Below are 9,164 nucleotides of genomic sequence, written 5' to 3' on the forward strand. Positions count from 1 at the left end.
GCAAGTTAAACCAAATGAAAGAAGCATGTGGTATCGAGCTTGGGTTCTTGCAAAGAGGCAAGACAAGGGGAAAATAACCCTAGTACCTGGAGTGATCAGCCTCACCGTCATATGACACAATCCAAATTATAAAAAAATTAAGTATTATATAAACATAGCTATTGTATAGATGATTCAAGTATAAAAATATTGATATATTTTGAAAGTACGTAGTGCTTTGATTTACTTTTAGTTATTTAAAATTTAAGCAAATTTTAGTCTTTTTTCTGAGAATCAAATTGTAAAATTATGTCGAATACTCAAAAAAGATATATATTTTTAATATTTGCAAGGGAATCTTTCCAGGTAGTTAACTTGTATGGCATTGGCCCATTGAAGTATAATGTATTGATATTAGGTTAAGTTTTTGGACTATGGTGCATAGGAAGAATAGCAAAAATCAAGCTATTCCTCTAAGAAAGGGGAGCATTTAGATGCTTCATTCATATAAGTACATTGTTTAATTCTAGGAACGAGGACTGATCATTACGATTAGCTCCAAGGACTTCTCCTCGAAGTGGGTTACGAAGAGCTTGCAGTTGGTTACCATGTCCAATATAGCCTTCATGAGAATCAGTGAGTTTGCTACTTGATGATGGGGGGAGGGTTTCATCACTGCCGGCGAGGGCGTTATACTTATCTTTTCTTGTGAAGGTGGTGCATTCAAAGTTGAGGGTATCGGCAAGGACGCGTTGGATGTAGTTGGCGACCTCGAAGGGGGTTTTCCCGGCAGAACACGTGAGCTCCTTGGGTAATTCATGAAGGAAGGTGACCTCATAGACGGGGCTGGGGTTCATGAAGAAGTAGAAGCAATCCATGCCCTTCCACCCTCTTTGCCGTAGTGGCATGGAACATGCTCATGTGGTTGTTCATGGCCACGGGAACTATGTGGTCGGCTAGCTCAGCAAAGAGCGCGCTGAACCTAAGCAAGAAGGGCTCCCTGCATGTGTATAAACGCGTCTATACATGCGTCTGTCTTTGTTTAAATTTCTCCCCGATCGTCTATTTTCGCATCTATATGCACGTCTGTGTGCGCATCTATAGGCGCTTCTATAAGCACGTCTGTTTGCTACCTTTTAAATGCGCCTTTAGACGCGGGTCTGTAGACGTGCTAATAGACGTGCAAATAGATGCGCCCGTAAGTTTTTTTTTAGTTGAGTAAACGCGTCTGTGTGCGCATCTGTAGGTGCTTTGTCTTGTTGTGATGCGTTATCTAGGTTTGTCTTAGAGGTGGAGAAAAGAAGCAAGTTAAACCAAATGAAAGAAGTATGTGGTATCGAGCTTGGGTTCTTGCAAAGAGGCAAGACAAGGGGAAAATAACCCTAGTACCTGGAGTGATCAGCCTCGCCTTCATATGACACAATCCAAATTATCAAAAAATTAAGCATTATATAAACATAGCTATTGTATAGGTGATTCAAGTATAAAAATATTGATATATTTTGAAAGTAGTGCTTTGATTTACTTTCAGTTATTTAAAATTTAAGGAAATTTTAGTCTTCTGTGAGAATCAAATTGTAAAATTATGTCGAATACTCAAAAAAGATATATATTTTTAATATTTGCAAGGGAATCTTTCGAGGTTGTTAACTTGTATGGCATTGGCCCATTGAAGTATAATGTATTGATATTAGGTTAAGTTTTTGGACTATGGTGCATAGGAAGAATAGCAAAAATCAAGCTATTCCTCTAAGAAAGGGGAGCATTTAGATGCTTCATTCATATAAGTACATTGTTTAATTCTAGGAACGAGGACTGATCATTACGATTAGCTCCAAGGACTTCTCCTCGAAGTGGGTTACGAAGAGCTTGCAGTTGGTTACCATGTCCAATATAGCCTTCATGAGAATCGGTGAGTTTGCTACTTGATGATGGGGGGAGGGTTCCATCACTGCCGGCGAGGGCGTTATACTTATCTTTTCTTGTGAAGGTGGTGCATTCAAAGTTGAGGGTATCGGCAAGGACGCGTTGGATGTAGTTGGCGACCTCGAAGGGGGTTTTCCCGGCAGAACACGTGAGCTCCTTGGGTAATTCATGAAGGAAGGTGACCTCATAGACGGGGCTGGGGTTCATGAAGAAGTAGAAGCAATCCATGCCCTTCCACCCTCTTGCCGTAGTGGCATGGAACATGCTCATGTGGTTGTTCATGGCCACGGGAACTATGTGGTCGGCTAGCTCAGCAAAGAGCGCGCTGAACCTAAGCAAGAAGGGCTCCCTGCACGTTGTCCCCTCTGGACATATCACCAAATCCCCTTCTTTCAGAAGCTTTTGGATGCTCGCAGCGTCCCTCTGCCTGTCCCTCGATAGCCTCACCGTCCTAATCGGTGAAATGATTTCAGACACCCGTGACAACGAATAGGTCAGCGCACTGACCGGCCGCCCAACTGCACATGACACAAATATAGGGTCCAGTAGCGTCTTGTGTGTGCACACAAATAGTACACCGTGCTTGCCCCCCTTCTTCTTCACAGACGCAGGTGGTATCCCCTTCACAATCACCCTCACCCCCAAGCTTCTCAAGGCGTGACGCACAAGGTTCATTGGTAGTAGAGCTCCTGCTGCCACCCTGATTAGGGCCAAAATGAAGCCGACTGGTAGCCAAATAACGACTATTAATGCCCATAATGGGGTTGGGCGCTTCACTAATCTCCCATCATGGAATACCATGGGCTTGGGTAGCCTGCTCTGTGGTAGCGCCTCCTCTTTCAGGTGGCTTGGCACCACGTAGCCTTCCTGCCACCAAAATCAAGAGAAGAAAGGCTCATTATCAGCTTTTTAACCCCTTTGGCTCAAAAAATCTACGTTAGCCTAAAGCCTTGATAATTCCATGATTCTCCTTAAACCTCCATCATATAGCCTTATAGCTCTGGCGCTGGCTATGTCATCATGTGTAAATTTGATTGCTAACTTGACAACTGTAGTCAGTTGTTGCGAGTGTTGCAATCACTTAATTACGTACCACCTTAATTTTCTTAAACCAATGCAATAATACACCCCATCTAATTAGCTCGAATTTGATCCTTTTCTAGACACCTAAGTAGTGGGTTAAACCCTGTCAATACGTATCACCAGCTAATTAGCTGAAGTTTTAGCATTTTTGAGCTCAAATTCTAGCGATAAAAATACCAAGCACTTAATCAGATCAAATTTCAGTTTACAAGCCAATTAATTACCTTGCACGTTGCCAGGACAGGGTAGTCACTGGGGCGATCACCCAAGCCAACATCAGGCAATGCGTCTCCAAATCGCTGCTTGAGAGCCGTGGCTTTGTTGTCGCCCACCATGACACCAGGGCTTTTGAGAAAGCCGGTGGCGCGGCCGGACTGGCTAATCTCGAGCTCAGAGCCGATCACCCCGTCGACACCCAGGTACTCTTTGGCGAAAGGGCTCGATCATGATGCGCGGGTTGGCCGTGAGAATGTATCGACTCCCAAAAGAGGAAAAAACCCTCCACGTCTCCGGGTGCACATCTTCCACGTAGAACTTGGGCAAGACCGCCCGCGCCACCGACACTACGTCCGCCTCCCTCACACCCGCGCACGACACGAAAACCATCAGCTTTATGGCCGCCGCCTCCGACACAACGTGGTACAGAAACCATGCGACCGGAGACAGCAACAACAGAGCGACAAACCTCACCACGCCGGACGCCTCAAAGGCAAGCAGCATAAAGTATGGAAAGGAGCTGCTGCCCCTCAGTATGGTCCCGTCTAGATCCGACACTACTGTCTGCTTCTCCCTACCCTCAGAGCTACATTGATACACAGATGAGAATAACTGCTTGGAGTTACACCTTGCAAAACCCCCCATTTTTGAAACGAAGAGACAAGCAGCAATTGCTATCTAATTAAGGATGTCGAACCGGATGGCTTTGAATATGTTCCTCTCTAAGTTTTAGTTCTGATCCTGGGTGAGATGAATGAGCCCTGCCCCTCTCTTTATAGGGATTCTCTCTCTCTCTCTCCCTCTCTTCTCAATCGCAGAAGAGCCATAACTAGTTGGAACACCTTGAGCTTCCATAGTTGGAACACCTTGAGCGTGCAGCGGAGAAAAGGACAAATGTCATTTGAGATACAAAAGTCTTTAGTAGGTAGCTTGTATTTCACTTTCGGCCAGCGCCCTTCTACTCTATTTCAAATTAGTGGTTGGCGTCTGCCTCTTCTTCTTGATCTCCCAAGACATGCTCATTCCATTTTCAAGGTGAAGGTGGTTGTTATGGTTGTTCACTTACCTTGCTTTCCGACTTGAGTTTGACTCTCCTTGGATTTGACCAAAATCCCCAAAATATCGCTTTTATTGACTTGTGCATAGAATATGCTAATTTTGAGCAGAGACTCGAGAGGACACGAGAGTCACGACTCACAATACCTTCCTTTTGGGCATAGTCACAAATTTTTAGTGTGCATTAAATGTGGCCGATTCAATTAACCCCCATACGTGATCACAAGAACGAGTCATCAAAACAAAGTCAAGTCGTAGGTTATCATTTTCAAAGATTAAAATTCAAGGCAATTTCACATTAATATTCAACTCAAGAGCATAAAAGTGTTCAATGAGCTCTATAACTAATCAAAAGCGGGATGCTTTTAAGATTGAATTCACTCTTTAAAAAAATAAAAAATAAAAAGCAGGGATTTTGAATTAGAAAAAGAAAAGGGACTGACGATTACATAGCAGATACGGGCTGTGTCCTTTCAAAAAGAACCATACTGATCTAGGGGTTACATGATTACAAGGGCATGCACACATGGGTATACAGAACAGTTGCAAGCTCTCAGGGGCCTGTTGGGGTGTGCAGCGTTCTCATCCACCTTATTGTAAATATCGATGATTTCCAGCAGGTGCTCAGTGAGTATTCTGTCCTTCTCGCGGATATCATGGATGTCATGTTCCAACTCTTCATCCCACCTGACATAGAGGATGCTGTCCGTCTTGTGCAGCATGTCCATGTTGTTGCATGCGTGTTTGCTTTTCTTGAGGAAGTCTCTTCTTTTGTGGAGCTCCTTCTTCCTAGCATAGTTTGCATTCTTCATCTGTAGAAACAGTTCATGTTGCAGCATTGTTAGTACTGGAGGGGATGATTGAAATAACACGGCATTCCTGGCACACCAAATAACCCATAAAAACTCTACTCTAATACAGTTCCAGAGGGGGGTTGAGCATCCAATGGAATCTCCTAAAAGGAGTTGTTTCCACGAGAGGGGTCTCGGGTGGATGCATTCAATGAGTTTGTTGAGGATAGATAGGATAGGGTTATTAAATCTGCATTGGAGAAATAGGTGTAGTAGGGACTCCCCCTCCCTTTTGCACCGTGGGCAAAGGCCAGATCCTTTCCCTATTTTGCAAGCTCTCTCCTGTGTCCATAGCCCCCTGTGCAAGATTAACCACAAGAGGCATGCCTTTTTGGGTTGGATTAGAGGCGACCACAGACATTTGAACTTGAAGGTCCATTGGCGTCTGTCGAGGAGCACCTCCCACTTGGCATTAAGCTTGACATGCAGCGGGGGGCTAACAATGTCTTTAGGGATGGGGAGCAGGTTTTTTCCCGTCGCCCACACGATCGCCTTCGGGTGGATAGGGGTAAAGATACCAATCTTCCAAGTGATGTCCATATCCCATTCCGCCATTCTCTGCTCAATCAGCCCTATGTCCACTCTATTCAGCTTAAATCGGGTCCTGATTTCCTCCCTGGATGCCCAGTCCTGTTTCCCTTTGTCCCACAAATCCGCCCAGGTTCGGATACCCTTTTTGTGCAGTTTCAGGGCTTGGTGAAGATTTTCTTCAGTAACTCTAGGGATTTCCAGCCAGGGCCACCAGACAGAGTCATTCTGTCTGAGACCTGCATCCCTATGTTGACGGGGGTTAGGGCGGAGCTTACCTTTAAACCTATTCCACGCTTTCCATAAGGAAAGCGTTAGTGCACTGCCCACTGCTCTGATCGGATGAGGGTTGAAGAAGATAGTTACCGTAGGAAGATTGGTCCATTTTGCCTTTCCTAGTAGTTTGAATCTGTGCAGGGGTGGTTGCAAGATGAGGTTATCTAGTGTCATGTAGTGGGCGCCCTTGGCTTTAGCTGGAAAACAGGCATTTTTTCAAGAAGAATAGCCAATCTCTCATAGTTAGCCAAGGAGTTTCACTTCAAGGTCTTCTAACGAAACATCATATGCAAAGTTGGGCACCTAAAACTATAATTTGATCGAATATCCAATACCTGTCTAATCCTAGGTTTAGACAGGTACAGTGAATGTGAGTAAATTGCCTATAACTTTTACATTATTACTCATATGATGTTCCCACTTTGCATATCACAAATACAAATAACATAGAGCTTAACTTGATTTATCGAGTAATTTTTGATGTGTTCTACTATTTTCTATATTATTTAAAAGGTATTAGAATTGTTAAAAAACATACTATTTTATCTTCCCACCACATCTACCATTTAAAATGCTCAATTGTATGGATCTAGTGATGATTAGATTGGGAAAGATTAGTATAATGTGGGTATAAGGTAAAATTACAAATCTAACGGTTGGATTTTTATAGATTTACTTTGGAAAATTTATTATGACTGTTAGAGGCCCATTAAATCAATAGTAATTTAATTCTAGAAAATTAAATATTGAATCTTTCAATCTAAAAACTCAAGGGATCAATACTCTTGTTGCCATGAATTTATTAAAAAAAATTTGGCTTGAATTGAGTATGGGAAGGTCCATTTTCAATCCTCCCAAGTGAAAATTCCCATATTGTGTCCACTCTCCCCTTTTCAAGTCTAAAACCAATCCTAGTTAGGTTTGGAAATCTAGGCTTGGTAAACTTCACAGCTTAGGTTTCATTCCATGTGTGAGGCTTGGGTAGGCACAAATCTTATATATGCATGCCACTTTATGTCCACATGAGCATCGAGAGGATCCACATAAGCAGCTTGCCACCTCAGCTTGCCACCTCCACCCTCCATGTCAACATGGTCAACCTAGTTGACTCCCCACCTCATCATCCTAGTCATCATTAATGCCACATCATCTTGCCACCTTTGCATGCCACCTCGCACATGGTGACATGGCATGCCACATCATGGAATTGCCACATCAACCATAATAGTGCCACATGTCAAGAGAATGCCACGTGTCATACACGCTTGTGACACGTGGCATCTCCTTCCCACCTCCCCTCTTTTTTCCCATAGTAAACCTTCTTGATTAACAAGGTACAGATGTCTACCTATATACAACATGTTAGTTGCTATATGTGAAGCCACACTTACCATAAAAGTCATGTGTTCCAGCAATTATAAGAAGGTTCCTTCTTTCATTGAAACTTTTTCATGCATAGTTTGGAGAGAGGTGAACTTTTGTAGAAATCTAGATGTTCAACATCCAAATTGCCACTAAACTCAACCTAGAGTGATATAAATAGTCAGCAACCACTATTGATAACATCAAAGAACAAGAGGTAAGGGTTACTACAAATTGGATGTCCCACATCCAAATGGTTTCAAACAAGTTGGTGTGATAGTTTAGATTTTTGTTCCAAGTTAGTAATGGAAGTTGGACATCCAAATGATATAGTAATGGATGTTGGACATCCAAATGATATTATCATATATGTTGAACATCTAAATGGAAACAAAATGGATGTTGGCTATCCAAATGATATTGTCATATATGCTAGACATCTAAATGGAAACAAAATGGATGTTGGACATCCAAATTGAAACATAATGGTTGTTGGACATCCAATGTAGTAATGGATGTTGGACATTCAAATGGAAACAAAATGGATGTTGGACATCCAAATTGAAACATAATAGTTACTGGGCCATCCAAATGATGTATTAATGGATGTTGGACATCTAAATTGAAAAAAATGGATATTGGAAAACCAAATGGAAACAAAATGGATATTGGAAACAAAATGGATGTTGGACTTCCAAATTGAAACATATTGGATATTGTTGGACATACATTGGAATCAAATTGAAACATAATGGTTGTTGGACATCTAAATAATGTAGTAATGGATGTTTGACATCCAAATGGAAACGTTACGGTTGTTGGACATCTAAATGATGTAGAAATGGATGTTGGACATCAAAATGGTAACAAAATGGATGTTGGACATCCAAAATGAAATGTAATGGATGTTGGACATCTAAATGATGTAGAAATGGATGTTGGACATCCAAATTGAAATGTAATGGATGCTGCACATCTAACTGGAAACAAAATGGATGTTGGACATCCAAAATGAAACATAATGGATGTTGGACATCCAAATTGAAACACAATGGATTTTGGACATCCAAATGGAAACAAAATGGATGTTGCACATCCAAATTGAAACATAATGGATGTTGGACATCCAAGTTAGAACATAATGGATGTTGGACATCCAAGTTAGAACATAGTGGATGTTGGACATCCAAATTTTTTCAGTTTGGATGTTGGACATCCATAGTTACCTCAATTTGGATATTCAACATCCAAACTGGGGGAATGGAGTAGTAATGTTTGGTTGTCGAAGCTCCAACAAAAGGTCCAAGTCTTTTTTCTAAGTTTCTGATTATGAATGAATCAAGATAAATTTTTAATACTTATGAATATTTACCTTAAACATTTTGTTTGTGTGAAAAAAAGATCTTAAAAAAATATTGTACACCTAAAAGTTTTTAAAATGGAATCTATATGGAATCTTTTTTGGAATATTGTTTTGAGCTACCTAGCCATCTTTGAAAAAATTGGTGGTGGCTTGAATTGCAAGTCTTTTCTATGCTGCTCCTCTTGCTAGTCTTCTATTCTCTCCTTCTTGTAGAATGGAAATAAGAAAATGAGTCTCTACTACCTCTTAAAGAGCCCCATTCTTCTAAAAATAGCAGGTAACATTATGTCTAACATTATCTACAAATATTTTTTTTTAAATTGTTGTAATTTTATTACATATTATTGCCCTACTTCTTGTTTACTGGAAGTGCCCATCTCTCATTTCTCTAGTCTAAGTCCAAGTGTTGAGGAGCACCATGAGGAGAAAATTTCCATTAGTTTCCCCATTCTCTATCCAATTCGGTGGTTCCACAAATTCTTCACCATGCCATTCACATGGCCTATCGTTCTCCCCTTATTCTT

General features: G+C 41.5%; 1 pseudogene; it reads right to left on the bottom strand.

Moving 5' to 3' along the window:
- Positions 1 to 482: 482 nt before the first annotated feature.
- Positions 483 to 3,932, bottom strand: LOC147611641 (glycerol-3-phosphate acyltransferase RAM2 pseudogene; annotated as a pseudogene).
- Positions 3,933 to 9,164: the final 5,232 nt, after the last annotated feature.

This window comes from Cibotium barometz, chromosome 47 (genome assembly GCF_041138505.1).
Source record: "Cibotium barometz isolate CiBa-2024 chromosome 47, ASM4113850v1, whole genome shotgun sequence".
Classification (NCBI taxonomy): domain Eukaryota; kingdom Viridiplantae; phylum Streptophyta; class Polypodiopsida; order Cyatheales; family Cibotiaceae; genus Cibotium; species Cibotium barometz.